The sequence below is a fragment of the Siniperca chuatsi genome, linkage group LG4, assembly GCF_020085105.1.
Source record: "Siniperca chuatsi isolate FFG_IHB_CAS linkage group LG4, ASM2008510v1, whole genome shotgun sequence".
NCBI lineage: Eukaryota > Metazoa > Chordata > Actinopteri > Centrarchiformes > Sinipercidae > Siniperca > Siniperca chuatsi.
In genome coordinates, this window is record NC_058045.1 from 24,657,931 (window position 1) to 24,668,143 (window position 10,213).

Here is a 10,213-nt window from a genome sequence, read left to right on the forward strand (position 1 = left end):
AGTTTCCACTGGCAACAGTGTTGATGGATTCAAGGCGGTACATCTTTCTATCGTTAGGTGTAGTTGTGGTAGCAACACAGTCATAGACGAGAGGTGTCTAGATGGTGAAAGATATGAAATCTTATTTTGCAGTAGGATTACTGCTACTGCATGAGGCACTTTGAGTGTCAGTGGATGGAACAACACCACTGAGGCTGAGGCCTGCACTGCCATCGATGCAGCTACTACAGCTTGAACACATGGTGGTAAGGCTCTTGCTACAGCGTCTAGTTTAGTCGAGTAGTAAGCTATTGGACTTTGTTTTTCACCATAGGTTTGAGTTAACACTGAGGTCATGTATCCATCTTTACAGTCTACAGTCTGGGTAAATGTTTTTGAATAGTCAGGTAGACCTAAAACTGCTGTGCTTACAAGTAATTGCTTTATTTTAACAAATGCTTCTTCTGCTTCTGGCGTCCAGTTTATAGGATCTGATGCTGACAGTGGTGCTGTGACAGCTGCATGGTTTGATACCCAACTTCTGCAGAAATTTATCATGCCTAAAAATTACATAATTTGTCGATTTGCTTTTGGTTTAGGAGCTTGCAATATTGCAGTTTTTCTGGATTCATCTAAATGTCTTCCTGCTTGTGAGAGACTGTAAATAGTTGGTGATTCACAGTAACCTTGAGCTAACCTGGTATATCTTTTCATTTTATGAGTAAATGCATACCAAAATTGGCTATCTGGGTGTATTGGGATTGAGAAAAGGCATTACTTATATCACTGACTGAAAAATACTTATTTTCTGGTCTTAGATCATTGAGCAACATGTGTGGGTCTGGCACAGTAGGTGCTCGTGGCATCACTGCTTTGTTTACAGCTTGTAAATCTTGTACCATTCGCCATCCACTAGACGGTGGGGCTTTCTTTACTGGAAACAAAGGAGTGTTACAAGGTGAATCAGGACACTCTACTATTACACCAGCTTTCAAAAGATCTTTTATAATAGATTCTATCCCTGCTTCAGCTTCAGGTTTAGGTGGATATTGTCTCTGGTGTGGACGGAATGATGATTTTGGTGTTATTTTTACAGGTTCTACTCCCTTGCGATTAACTGAACCATTAATAAACATACTCTTTTGATGAGCTTTACAGTTTTTTTTGTTTGTTTTTTCCAGTACAGTGTAAATCTCTTTTTCTCTTCTCATCTTGTTCTCACACACACTGGGAGGGGAGGGATTTTCGTTTACAAACAAGCAATCACTCACACACACGGCACATGCACACATTTTAGGAGCATAGAAAGTACAGGTCTTTCAAAGCTGCACTATCACCAGCTGTCTTTTATTTTTTAATATAAATATATATTTATAGGCCTGTTTTTTATTCCTTTTTTTATGCCTTCCTTTCGCTTATTTGCCTCACTCAACCAAGCTCTTGCCTCTGCAGGACCATTCTACTTACGCTTTTTCCATTTTTACCACATTCCTTCTCTATTTCCTGCACTAGTTTTACACATCCTGGTATACTTAATTTTCCTGAAAACCCATACTTTTTCCTCTACTTGTTTAAGTATGTCACATTCCTTTCATCTTTATGCAACATCTACTTCCCATCACCTGTTAACTCTTCACTTTCCCCTTTACAATATTTGTTTCCCATGTCAGTTTGTATGGAGTTCATCCGAGCAACTGACCCAATCAGTAAAACACTGTTTGCGTTGTCACCGCACAACAGCCAAACAGTTTTGTTAACACCGCTAGGTTGCAGCTGTTTGTCTTACTGAGACACTGTTAATATCTACCTCCCACACTTTAAGACACACATACACAATATGATTATATACACAAGTTTTTAAGTACATACACACAATACGATTATATACACAAGTTTTTAGGTAAGTTATTAAATTGATCCAAAGCTTTTTCTCTTTCTATCTTTAACATGCACACTGAGTTATTTATTCCTGTAGTCTTCTCACATTCACTATGGACTATTCTTCTACCTTTTTCCATTATACCAACATGGAGTAACATTTCTCTGATTTTTTTCCCGCTAGATAGATAATATGTATAACTTGTACATACTTCAAAACTGGTTAATCAAAACATCATCACCATTTCAGCATCATGTTTGGTACTTGGATCAGTAGGATTTTCTCTGTATTTCTCTGTATTTGGATCAGTAGGTTTTTCTCCTTTTTTATTAAATTTTCTTTTTCTTATCTGAGAGTCCAGTGAGTCTGTGATGCTCTAGGATCCCGTCACCCTTCCCCCTCCAGCGAGTTCTGGTCTCTTTTCGACAGCAATTCAGCTGGAGGGCTTCTGTTTAAGGAGGCCCAGACTCCCCCGTGCACGGTTTCAGTTCCCAACCCTGGATGGAGGAAAGGTTAAATTGGATCTGGCTCGAAGGACCAAGTTGTCAGAAAAATCATACTCAAAGGCGACAGAGTCACTGGAATCTTTATCCTCAAGGTTTTTTACTTGCAGCAAGGAGTCAATTCTCTACTGTTGAGGTGCATGTATTGACTCCTTGCTGCAAGTAAAATACCTTGAGGATAAAGATTCCAGTGACTCTGTCGTCTTTGAGTATGATTTTTCTGACAGATAGTTCCTACATTAAACTGCTCACAACAAGGTCTGTGGATTATCTTGAGGAACAGGGTCACGATTTCTGGAAAGAGACATTGCTGTTGAGTTTTTCAAATGTATTTTTTTGGCACTTTGAGCACCACAAGCCGAGTTCCATATATTACCATTATATTCAAAAAATGCAGACATCTCTATGGCCGATATCTCGGCAACTCACACCAAAACAATCTAGATGGATAAATAGCACCACAGGTATGAGGAAAAATATGTATTTTTGATTTTGGGGTGAACTGTCCCTTTAAGGCCAACATCTCTTTAATCAGCATAAATTATTAACCATAACACGTTTGATGTTTGGAAGGTAATGCACAGTGGGTTTACCATAGTTTGATGAGAGCAGTAAGCCTGAATCAAAACAGAAGGTTGTGGGCTGTAAAATCCAAAACAATGAGCTAAAAGATGCTAAAGCGTTCCGTAGAGGTGCAGGAAACTAATGCTAATGCTAATTCTCTTCTCTCTTATTTATATATAGAATATTCATTGGTACAGCTTTAAGCAAAAACAATGTTTTCCCACCTCTGTTCTTTGCCCTTCAATGTGAAAATGACAATCAGCTCCTAAATATTTTGACAATAGGATAGTGAGTTTAGTGATTTGTTTCTCTAATCTGTTCAAACTGCTGAAGTGTACAATTTAACCTCATGGTCCATAAATCACTGACAGAAATCCACCCACCAGTCCTTCACCTGGTAGGAGGGACAAAGATGATCATCTGATCACCATCTGCACCAGCTGTTCTATTTCCTTATAAAAGAGAAGAGACAATGTCTTTGATAAGAGCAGGCAAGGTAGTATAAAATATACAGCATTGCAGTAGGTGTAGTGGAATAGAAGATGAAAGCCTGCTGTTTCACTCTATATAAATATCATATAAGATCCAGTACAAAGGTTAGAGAGGTTAGAGGGGGGTGTTGCAGATATGTGAATTGAAAGGAATAATGAGAGTTGATTAGAATACAAGGGAAATTAATAGGCCACTTTTCAGTTTTTAATAGAAAGCAGCTCACCTCTTTAAGAGTGAAGCTCAAGAAATCCCATGGCTCCTTATGTTCATCTGAATGTTCTTTTGTGAACCTGTTGTCATATTTCTTTTTCATACATCCCTTTTACAGGTAATGAACTATTTCATAAAAAGTTATTCTTGTGTATTACCAATTAGCCTCAGACTGCTTCTCTGAAACAATACAGGAGAACAAGGTGCACATTTTAAATCTATGTTTTTTGATTCACTTCAAAAAACTAAAAGAACATCTGCTCTGAAATATTCTTCGACTGAAACTCTCATCAGGGATCAATGGATACACCTGGATGCACAGCACACTTCAGTGAGCTGCATTCCCTGCTGATTGTGTGTTTGTTTTCCCTTGAATGAATAAGAGCATTTGCTCATTAGCAGGGTGTGGTTTCCTGCATATCCACAGTGGAAATGAGCTCCTAACAGTAGCACTTTACTGGGAGTGCTGTGATGGCCAAGATAGCAGACCCTCATATGTTTAAGAAATGTCAGTGTATGAGTATGGCTCTGTTTGCTATTTATAGCAAAGCCGCAACCAATTAACCCAACAGTCAGCAGACAGACTAGCTGCATAATTTCTCCTCGCTATAAGGGACTGCAACTTGTACCGAGAAAAGTTGTTGTATAAGTTGATTATCTACACTTTTATATAATGTACCAGCTCTTAAATCAAGTGCAAGCAAGTACAAGGGCAGGTATAGTGTGTATAGTGCATGCCTGCTCTAGCACATAATGTAATTATGAATACATACATTATTGCGTTATCTTTTAAAAACATATTCCCTGTAGATGTTTAATTAGCTCAATATATGACTGCAAGAAAGATAAAGTATAATTTATATACACTTAGACATTGTTTGCCCAGAATAACAATTCAATTGATGGAAAACCTACTGTATACATGTTAAATTGCTAAGATCTGGGAACAAGATAACATTGCTACAAAAAAGTCAGATGGGGAAAGAAACAATCAGACAGGCTGTAAACAAGCAAGCAGTTAAGCCAGATTATCAAAACCACTTTATTTGCAGGAAAACAGATTAGTTCACCCAAAATGCAAATGAAAATCCTTAATTTTGCAGGAAAACTGTATCAACTTAAACTTTATCAACTTTATTGGCCAACTATGTTGACACATACAAGGAAATTGACCCATGTTTTCAGGAGCTCTCATTATACTGAAACACAGAAAACTAATTTACAGAGGGATACTAAAACAGGAGACTTTCCTCCCAAGAGAGATGACAGACGGTCCACATAGGTAGAAGGTCGGGGTGGGGGTGGATGGATGGGTGGGTCAACAAAACATTGGACTTTTAACATGGAAGTCCATTTCTTGAGATCGTTTCCCATTTCCAACTGGCAACATTTGTTTTTTTTTAAGCATGACTATGGTAATTTCCTAACCTTAACCATGTATTCATTATTGTAACTATGACAACGAAGGTCCCCTAGCCTTAACAAAGCTATCGTTTTAACCAAAAACTGCAATGTTCTCCCTATCTTCAACAACATACTTATTTAAACCCAAACCATGATCTTTCCCTAAACCTAATCACGTCATTTTTTTGCCTAGACCTAACCAAAACTTTACCATATTGGTGTCAGATAATAAAGCAGTTTTATCTTTGAAACAATGATTTCTAACAGTTTTAGAAGGCACAGACAAATAATGTCATTGAGCCAGTAGGGGCGTCAGATCAGAAAATGTTTCTATGTGTCGTTCTAGAGGGCAGTTACATATGATTTATTTGGAGTTACAGGTAGTAGAGCTGCTTTAATACTGGAAGAAATATTGTATGCATAATAAGTTACTCGGTAACACTTTAAATTCCATATTTAGCATTCATAAGCAGCATATAAACATTTAATAAATGTTTATAACACACTATAATGTAGTTGTAAGCAGATATAAGTATTTATCAATGTATTTGTCAACAACTCTAACTCCTCCTGTGGGCACCTAGAAGTGGAGGCAGTGGTTTAGCTGCTTTTTGTAAAGTGTCTTCTCATTTCTTTTGTCAATTTTATTTCATTTGAGCTCTTAAGCTTTCTTATTACAGGTCCTGTTCCCTTACAGTGTATATTAGTTTATAGAACCCCAAGGTACAGCAGCAATATTATGGAATTTTCTGAACGCTTGTCTATAACAGGGTGCTTATTCTGGGTGATATTAATATTCATGTGTGTTGCCCTTCATACCCCATGTCTGAAGAGTTTCTAGATCTAGTTGAATCATTCAATCTTTTACAGTCATTTAAAAGGAGCTACACATTCCAAAGGTCATATTCTTGACTTGGTACTTTCTTCTGGTTTCTGGCCAGAGAATGTAGAGTTAGTAGATGTCTTTACCTTCTTGTTCTCATTTAAAACCTCACCCCATGACACAATCCCGCATTTTTACTGATGACTGGACAGGGACACCTTTTCCAATTGTTTATTCCCATTACAACACTTCCACAAAATCCAGATGAATTATTAACCTCTTTCACTGTCTTTCCATTCTTGAACACATCGCTCCAGTGAAAATCAGAAAGCTAAAATCAAACACCCTCCCCTGGCTAAATGATCACACTCGATCCCTGAAATGACTGAGCAGAACATTTGAATGCAAATGGAATGAACCTGGTAATTATTATTAAAATTCACCGCTCATTTTATTGGGAAGAGAGACATTCAAATTTCTCCTGATCCACAAAATCTACCCACCCAAACGATCATTAAGAGGTTCAACTGAACCAACTCAAAGCGTGGTCCAAAACTTTGTGATTTTTTTATTACTTGTTTTTGTCGGTTGCTGAAAATGGTAAAACGATCATTGATATAGGCTGCTTAAATATAATCACCTGATTGCCAGGACTGTATGATGATAAGTTTATTTTTAAAAGACAAAAAGTGGGATAACTTAACATAACTTTGCTCCTCTTAATTGAATAATGGGGATGCATTTGCGCCACTTGCTCAATTGCTCAGGCGCCTATGCTGCTTTTGAGATGATTGGTTACTCTGTTCTCCTGCAGCATCTAGCGTCTTAGCATCTCTGTTCTCCTAACAGTGGTCTTAAGGGAACAACAAATGCCATTTGATTTCAATATACATGCTTCCTCTCAGCCAGGTCATTCTGAACCATGGTATCTGCCACCACTGTTATGCAGATGACATGCAGTTATATGTCCCTCTCCAATCCAGTAATTCAGATAATCTCAGCCTCAGTGATGTTGGATGTCCCAAAACGTCCCTAAAATTGAATGATGATCTGAGGTCATAGTCTTTGGTCCAACAAATTCTATCAGCCTGTTTCACAGTAAGCTTGGTTCCCGGACTAAAAATATTAAGCAGGCTGGATTCTACTGATCCCTTTTAAAGCATTCAATGATCAAATGATATCAATGATTTATTGACTCCCTATGTGCCTGGGTGCTCCCTTAGATTGGCGAATGGGGCTCTGCTGGTTATTCTTAGGTCTCAGCTAGTGACCAAAGGTGGCCGGGCCTTTGCTGTTAGGGCCCCAGACTGTGGAACACTCTGCCTGTTGACATCAGACAGGCTACATCTTTAGCATCTTTCAAATCTCTTTTTCAAACATTCTTTTATAGGAAAGCGTTTATGAATATTTAATATAGTTTTATACTTTTCTTATGACTGAGACTATGCTGTCGTCCCATTTCAGATTGTAGATCCCACAAACCTGAATGATTTCATGGCTGTCACAGTGCTGTTGAGTATGGAAGGGAGTTTTGAGTGTGTTTAGCTCCAGGTTTTTGTGACTGCACCAGAGGACTAGGTGTTCAGCCAGCTGTATGTGTGCACAACTACAGAATGGGAGATCAAAGTTCAGGAAATTCAGGAAGTCGGTCTGCAAACTTGGATGGATGTTTACAACAAACAGTTTGGGTAATAATTTTACATTTTGGTTCATTCTGGTTGTCTTTTCCAAATGAGTTTGGCTAACCTCAAGGTTTATTTGAAATCTATATGATCATTCAACCACTTGTGTTTCTTGACCCATTTGATTCTTTGTAGTGATGTTACCATGTTCCAAGAGTTCCAGCAGTTACCTTGGTGAGTATAATTGTATTATTACTGAGAGAAACAATGGCCAAAGCTATAAAAAAAAATAAGACAGAAGTTGTAATAAATCGGAATGATCCTTTAAGGAGGAATTATTCACAGAGCAATATTTTAGGCTTACGGAACAAAGTATGTGCAATGAATGCAAGTCAGTGTTCTGTAAGGTGAGAAAAAAGCTTTTTGTCCCCAATTAGATGTCAGATCTTGGAAGCAACTTTTCCCTCTGCAAAAGACGGTGTTTTGTCTCTCACAATGTATTTTGCAGCTTGTGGAGATGCTGAAAAGGTCACCCATAAAGCTCCAGCTCGTGTGTTGCTGTCATTGCCCATGGCTGCTTTTGTGTGTTGTGACCTACCATTACATTTCTTCACCTGTACACCTATATACATTCACACATTCACTCTAGTCTCTATTGGAACTAATGTCCTTCATCACAGCAGGGACAGTGGACCTCTTTGCTCTTCAGAGCCCCTCCACTGCAGAACACAAATACCAGTCATCATACAGAACTTAAGATCTAGTCCCTGCAGTCATTTACCTGCTACTCAGTGTTCCATCGTATTCCTTTTTTATCTGTTTATCATCTAATTAAAAAACTATTTCTAACAAGTTTCTAAAGTTCCATTTGGTGATTAGACATCACTTCCTCCAGCAATATTTGTTTTCAGCACACTGCACTGTGCCAAAGGTCTTTAATATTAATAGCCGTATGACATAATCCTGTCCCCTCCTAATGCATGTCTGGTGTCTCCTTGTGCTTTTAGAGCCTGCTCTCTGTAGAGCCCGCGACTGGAGGTGTTGCTTCAAACCATCTCACATTTAGAGAAATGGAGGGCACGCATGGAGAAAACAAGGGAGGGAGAAAGAGTGACGCACAGTAACAGCACTTAGGAAGGGATAATGTTAAAAGAAACTACTGACAAAAATAGGCATGATGGGAATTCCCTTGTTTGCAAAAAATAATCAAATACAAACACTGTCTCCACTTTTTTTGGGTCCAGCTTTTCCTTTACACAAACTGCTCATGCCTCAGGATTGTTAAAAGGCATGAGTTAACAGCCATGAACGCACATGAAATATGAATTAGGCAACACTGAAGATATTGTGACCACTGGTGCCAGATGCATTGCTTGTAATGTCCCAGAATTTCCTGTGATTCTAGCACCACAAGAAAAAACACTTCTGACCAGTGGCAGTCTTGAGGGAGAAAATGCCTTATTATGGAAATGGCAGGGGTCACATGAGTCAGGCAACAAGTATGCAAACAAGAGGTCAGTACAATAGTATAGTGATTAATGACTTTTGAATGTGTGCTATAGGTCATTTCATTTCAGCACCACAGACAGCTCTGGAGGCAGCAAACTCCAAAGCCTTGCAGGCAGGCTATTCTCTAAGGTTTCTATGACGCCTCCTTTTATAGACAAGTAATGTATAATAAAGCAAGGTGACACGTGATTAAAAATCTTTCTGTTTTATTATTTACTCTGTCCCTGTGTCTGGCATAACTGATGATTGCGTGTAAATATTAAACTACAATGACAAATAATCCCATCAGTAACTTCTATAAAGAAAAGCACCAAATGACTTCTGAAACAAGGTGTGTGCCTTTTCTCTCCCCTGCCTGGTATAAACAACTGTATTTCCTGTCTGAGAGTGTTTGCGTATTTCTGATTCAGTTGAAATGCCTTAGGTACTAATTATTCTGGAGATTACTCATAACACTCCTTTTAGCATATGGCACCTTCAGAGGTAATAGTGCATTTCTGAGAAATGTGAGGTTTTTCTTTAAATCTGCCTTAATTGATTTTTTACCACATGCAGACAGCGCAAAAAGCTGCAAAGACAACACTGGCCTTAGCAAACTGTTAGCCAGCAGCTGCTAATTTACGCACCCAGCAGACAGAGCAAGATTAGTGTTAATAAGGAGTTGTGTATTTTTCCACCTGATGAATGTAAGTCCAATATTCACTCTCCTTTTAGCTCTGTTTTGGTCTTCACAAACTCCTGAGGGAAATATCTGGCTTTTAGCTGCTAAATGTTTGACTATGTTACCAGCTAGTTGCTAGTCTGTCTGCTGTTTCATTCTGGGTAGGTAGTGTACATTGGGTTTTTAAAGCTTTTTCACTGAAAACAACTGCCTGTTGCTGCTGAAATCAATTTAAATGAGAGTTTTGCCACTGAACCTAAACAGTACATTTATGGGCCGTAAAAGCAAAACAACAAGCTTGAAGATGCTGAAACTGCTGAAACATATAGCTGAGGAAAACTGCAGAGTTGGGTGACATCTCTCTGTGAGTTTGTGAGCGCCCCCCACCCCCCTTCACATAACACATATTCAATCCACTCTATAAAGTAATATTAAAATACTGATTAGTGCAGCTTTAAAAATTAAAGTTCATGTGGGTCTAGCTAAGTTGGCTAAAACAAGTAAATTGTAAAAATGTTTTTTTTAACGACTGTAAAAGCTTTAGAAAGCCTTCTTTCTGAAGATGCA

General features: G+C 38.4%; 1 long non-coding RNA gene across 1 annotated transcript; it reads left to right on the top strand.

Moving 5' to 3' along the window:
• Positions 1-7,321: 7,321 nt before the first annotated feature.
• On the top strand, positions 7,322-8,732 carry LOC122875330. The gene is made up of 3 exons (XR_006377802.1): positions 7,322-7,542; positions 7,672-7,710; positions 8,484-8,732. It is a non-coding gene; the product is annotated as an uncharacterized LOC122875330 (long non-coding RNA).
• Positions 8,733-10,213: the final 1,481 nt, after the last annotated feature.